Here is a 6,000-nt window from a genome sequence, read left to right as displayed (position 1 = left end):
ATCACAAGGGAATCTGCCATGAGCCAGAGTAGTGTTGTTCGTGTTCTGTATTGCCATAAATATCATACTTACCATATCAGTCTACACCAAGAATTAACTGGTACGGATTGTATGCGTCGCATTGAGTTCTGCCGATGGGCTCAACTTCGGATTCAGAGGGATGACACATTTATTAATTTGATTTTATTTACTGACGAGGCTACATTCACGAATCGTGGAAATGTTAATTTGCATTACATGTATTACTGGACAACTGAAAATCCATGATGGTTGCGGAAAATTGAACACCAAAAGCCGTGGTCAGTGAATGTATGGTGTGCGACTCTGGAGGACAGAAGGTTCCTTTTTCATCGAAGGAAATCTTAATGGTAGGAAGTACACAATATTCCTGCAAGAAACATTAGGTCTGTTATTGGAAGAAATACATTCAGGAATAAGGAACGTAATGTGGTATGAACACGATGGGTGTCCAGTACATTTCTCGCTGATGGCTAGAAATGAGTTGCAGAGACAATTCCCAAATCGTTGGATTGGACGCGGAGGAGATGTGTCGTGGCCGTGGTCGGCTCGTCCACCAAATTGACGCCTCTGGATTTTTTCTTGTGGGGATTCGTAAAAGACACAATTTATGAAGACGTTACAACTACACCTGAAGATCTGCGATGAGTACCGATGTGATAAGGAATACCACTCAATCCATGAGAAGAAGATTGCACCACTGCATTGATACCAGTGGTCATCACTTCGAACACCCTCCTTTTGTAAAAGGACGTTCATGCCACCTTTGCGACCTTCGTTGACCTTCAAAGACCTTACTGTTACACATCACTGGATTCATCTCGATAGCCGCTATCAGAAAATGAGTACCGAACTACAGCATCCCATTTAAAAAAACAAAGTTGACTTTCATAGCCGGCCGCTGTGGCAGAGCGGTTCTGAACCACGCTGCTGCTATGGTCGCAGGTTCGAATCCTGACTCGGGCATGGATGTGTGTGATGTCCTTAGATTAGTTAGATTTAAGTAGTTCTGACTGATGACCTCCCATAGTGCTTAGAGCCATTGGAACCATTTTTTGACTGTATATTTCTGACCCCACGTACCAACAAAAACCCAATGTCACATTACGGCCCCCGTTGTCCCATGCAACTTTTGTCCCACAAACTTTTCAGCTCCTGCCACACTTTTGGAGTTATTCTTGGTGGCAATAGTTAGTGACTCGCCCCATATATCTTCTTCATCAAAGTAAAATAAATTATATAAGAAACTTCATAAAATCCAAAACAATAATTTAATTTTGGAATTAATTAATATGACATTTGCTAGACTTTTGTATTGATTTTTTTCGTGATTTCCGCTTTTGACAAAGCACTGCTGCGTTGTTTTTATTTTCAAGACCGCTAGAAAGACCTAAACTACAGCGCTTCACAAGACTCTTCCGTCAAAACAATCCAGAAAAAAATGCTATGTAATGCTTCGAATGGTAACCCACACAAACCTACCACAATTTCTTTAACTATTACTTTGGAACATCAATACATCACTGCGGTGTTAGTGGTCCCTTGCCACACGTATCAGTACTTTTCAAAGTAAAAGGTAGAGTGTTAAAAAACGCCGATGGAAGAGTAAACCATGTTGTAGCCAAGTGATAAATCATGGTAGTAGACTCTTTTTTTCAGTTTCGTCCATAGTTGTCAATGCAGCTTCTATCAGTGTATTACTTTCGTAAACTACACTCCTGGAAATTGAAATAAGAACACCGTGAATTCATTGTCCCAGGAAGGGGAAACTTTATTGACACATTCCTGGGGTCAGATACATCACATGATCACACTGACAGAACCACAGGCACATAGACACAGGCAACAGAGCATGCACAATGTCGGCACTAGCACAGTGTGTATCCACCTTTCGCAGCAATGCAGGCTGCTATTCTCCCATGGAGACGATCGTAGAGATGCTGGATGTAGTCCTGTGGAACGGCTTGCCATGCCATTTCCACCTGGCGCCTCAGTTGGACCAGCGTTCGTGCTGGACGTGCAGACCGCGTGAGACGACGCTTCATCCAGTCCCAAACATGCTCAATGGGGGACAGATCCGGAGATCTTGCTGGCCAGGGTAGTTGACTTACACCTTCTAGAGCACGTTGGGTGGCACGGGATACATGCGGACGTGCATTGTCCTGTTGGAACAGCAAGTTCCCTTGCCGGTCTAGGAATGGTAGAACGATGGGTTCGATGACGGTTTGGATGTACCGTGCACTATTCAGTGTCCCCTCGACGATCACCAGTGGTGTACGGCCAGTGTAGGAGATCGCTCCCCACACCATGATGCCGGGTGTTGGCCCTGTGTGCCTCGGTCGTATGCAGTCCTGATTGTGGCGCTCACCTGCACGGCGCCAAACACGCATACGACCATCATTGGCACCAAGGCAGAAGCGACTCTCATCGCTGAAGACGACACGTCTCCATTCGTCCCTCCATTCACGCCTGTCGCGACACCACTGGAGGCGGGCTGCACGATGTTGGGGCGTGAGTGGAAGACGGCCTAACGGTGTGCGGGACCGTAGCCCAGCTTCATGGAGACGGTTGCGAATGGTCCTCGCCGATACCCCAGGAGCAACAGTGTCCCTAATTTGCTGGGAAGTGGCGGTGCGGTCCCCTACGGCACTGCGTAGGATCCTACGGTCTTGGCGTGCATCCGTGCGTCGCTGCGGTCCGGTCCCAGGTCGACGGGCACGTGCACCTTCCGCCGACCACTGGCGACAACATCGATGTACTGTGGAGACCTCACGCCCCACGTGTTGAGCAATTCGGCGGTACGTCCACCCGGCCTCCCGCATGCCCACTATACGCCCTCGCTCAAAGTCCGTCAACTGCACATACGGTTCACGTCCACGCTGTCGCGGCATGCTACCAGTGTTAAAGACTGCGATGGAGCTCCGTATGCCACGGCAAACTGGCTGACACTGACGGCGGCGGTGCACAAATGCTGCGCAGCTAGCGCCATTCGACGGCCAACACCGCGGTTCCTGGTGTGTCCGCTGTGCCGTGCGTGTGATCATTGCTTGTACAGCCCTCTCGCAGTGTCCGGAGCAAGTATGGTGGGTCTGACACACCGGTGTCAATGTGTTCTTTTTTCCATTTCCAGGAGTGTATAAAATCTAAGCGACTTCAGTCAAAAAATTGTGACTTTTATTACAGTCCACAATGCAGTTTGATCCCTGGAGGCCTATCTTCAGGTGTTTGATAAGTCTATTTCATTTCTTTGAGTTTATGTTTCTACTGATCCTGTTAAGAGTACATAGGTACTGTACAAAGTGCCGCATTGTGATTACAGTTTTTACAACACTAAGACAAAACCGAAAAATTACTTACAGTTTCCAGCAGTGGTTACATTGTTCTAATGAGTAGACATTTTTAAATCATATGTTACTGTTGTGTCTAGGAAGCCTGCCCACTCGGTTCGCTAGACAAGGGTCGCTCTAAGACCCCCAGTATGTGAAACCCGTTGTGTCATCTATCACCTTTATTGAGAATTTTCAAAATGAACCTGTACAGGCACAAGCTGCGGGGAGCAATTGCAGGCAGGGGGGCACGTACCACCTCCGGCTTCACTGAACTGGGGGTCTCAGAGGGACCATTTGCCGTTTCATTCACGCATGTGTCAGTGTCACAGCAGCACTTCACACGGCTGCACTCTTTTGCACCACAATAGAGGAAGGCTGTAGACACCTTCGGGCCAAATTTCCAACTCTAAGCCGCAATGGGAAACAGTTAAAACAATTACAGTCTTTCGAAAATGTGGTACTTTAGTTGTTCAAAAATGGCTCTGAGCACCACGGGACTCAACTTCTGAGGTCATCAGTCCCCTAGAACTCAGAGCTACTTAAACCTAACTAACCTAAGGACATAACACACATCCATGCCCGAGGCAGAATTCGAACCTGCACGTTAGTTGTGTGGCATGGTGTAGGTACTAGTAATGGCAGTCAGAATTGAGGAATGAATAACGAATGCCGAGGACGTTGTATCCTGGTGTGCCAGTTGTTGATTTCAGTTTAGTCCAGCATCGATTAGAGTTTTATAGGACAAGGTGAATCAAAATTCCACAAACAAAATTTCTGAGGTTATTCAGAGAAAATACCCGAGTATTTTGGTGGAAGGGCCCAGCAGTCATCAGTGCTAATAATAACAGACAGGGAAGATGCCGCCAACCCGTTGTGACACTTCAATATTCTCTCTCCCACCAGGGCTTGAAACCAGACAAATTCCTTTACGACTTACATTCTCCTACTGGAACGCAGTTTAACTTGATACAAATCTTCATCGTATAGAACAAAAACATCTTACCTCAGTAGCATGTAACCCCATCAAAGCTAATGTTGCGGCTTCGGAGAGCACTGCCCGACGCTTCGAGGACGTCCAGTTTGGCAGCCTGACCTAACTTTCTCAGGTTCGTGTGCTCCCCACTCTTGAACTCAATGCCGATAGTTACTAACAGTATAAACTTGTCACATCCCTGCTCACGGATTATTCTCCAGTTGAAGTGGTCAAAATAATCGTATCGTAGATCGTTGAAATAGGTTTCAAGTGTTACTGAATCGTAGATACCTAGTACGAATGGCTATATAACAACCTGCATGATGATATCCACATGGATAAATGTGTGAGAGTTCAGGAAGTGCTCTTCAAAACTGGACTTGTGAATGTTGACTCATAGTTCGAAGCAGTATTGATGAAATATCCTGGATGAATCCGTGATGATTTAACAAACTTTCAGGGGTGATGGAGAAGGGTAATTTGAGGTAAGGGACCATGGTCCAGAAATGACCGAGTCGTAAACTCGAAACGAAAATCGTTCTGATACCTCTAAAAGTAGAATACATGTACCGGTACTATTGTTGGTAAGACTGTGGATTAGTGTTTAGGCGTAGACATTAAGCTCGTAAGTCAACTAATCCAATGCAGATGGCGTACTGCGTACTGAGATGAGTGACCCTCGTACACAATATCTACACTGTAATAGACTGCAGTCTGTGTTTACAATCTGAAGTACCAGTGTTCAAAATTCAAATGTGTGTGAAATCTTATCGGACTTAACTGCTAAGGTCATCAGTCCCTAAGCTTACACACTGCTTAACCTAAATTATCCTAAGGACAAACACACACACCCATGCCCGAGGAAGGACTCGAACCTCCGCCGGGATCAGCCGCACAGTCCATGACTGCAGCGTTTTAGACCGCTCGGCAGTACCAGTGTCGTTCAGCCCTAATCAGAAGGAGCTATACTCGGTGACGGAAGCTGTAGAACTGATTTTCATGTATGGCTAAGCCATTGAAAGCAGCACAGAATGCTAAGCACTCGCAGCACTGTTTCTCACAGACTGGCATACACTGAAAAACCAAAGAAACTGGTACACCAACCTAATATAATATAGGACCCACGCGAGCAAGGAGAAGTGCCGCAAAACGAAGTGGCACGGACTCGACTAATGTCTGAAATAGTGCTGGAGGGAACTGCAGAGCTGTCCATAAATCCGAAAGACTACGACTGGGTGGAGATCTCTTCTGAAAAGCACGTTGTAAGGTACCCCAGATATGCCAATAATGTTCATGTCCGGGAAGTTTGGTGGCCAGCGGAAGTGTTTAAATTCAGTATAGTATTCCTAGAGCCACTCTGTAGCAATTCTGGACGTGTGGGGTGTCACATTCTTCCGCTGGAATTGGCCGAGTCCGTCGCAATGCACAATGGACATGAATGGATGCAGGTGATCAGACAGGCTGCTTACGTATGTGTCACCTGTCAGAGTTCAGAGTCGTATCCAGACGAATCAGGGGCCCCATATCACTCCAACTGCACATGCCCCACACCATTTCAGAGCCTCCACCAGCCTGACCAGTCCGTGGCTTCACATGGTTGTCTCCATACTCGCACAGGTCCATCCGCTCCATGCAACTTGAAACGAGACTCGTCCCATCAGGCAACATGTTTCCAGTCAT

The sequence above is a fragment of the Schistocerca serialis genome, chromosome 6, assembly GCF_023864345.2.
Source record: "Schistocerca serialis cubense isolate TAMUIC-IGC-003099 chromosome 6, iqSchSeri2.2, whole genome shotgun sequence".
Taxonomy (NCBI): domain Eukaryota; kingdom Metazoa; phylum Arthropoda; class Insecta; order Orthoptera; family Acrididae; genus Schistocerca; species Schistocerca serialis.
The sequence above is the reverse complement of the archived record's forward strand: the minus strand, read 5'-3'. Positions refer to the sequence as shown.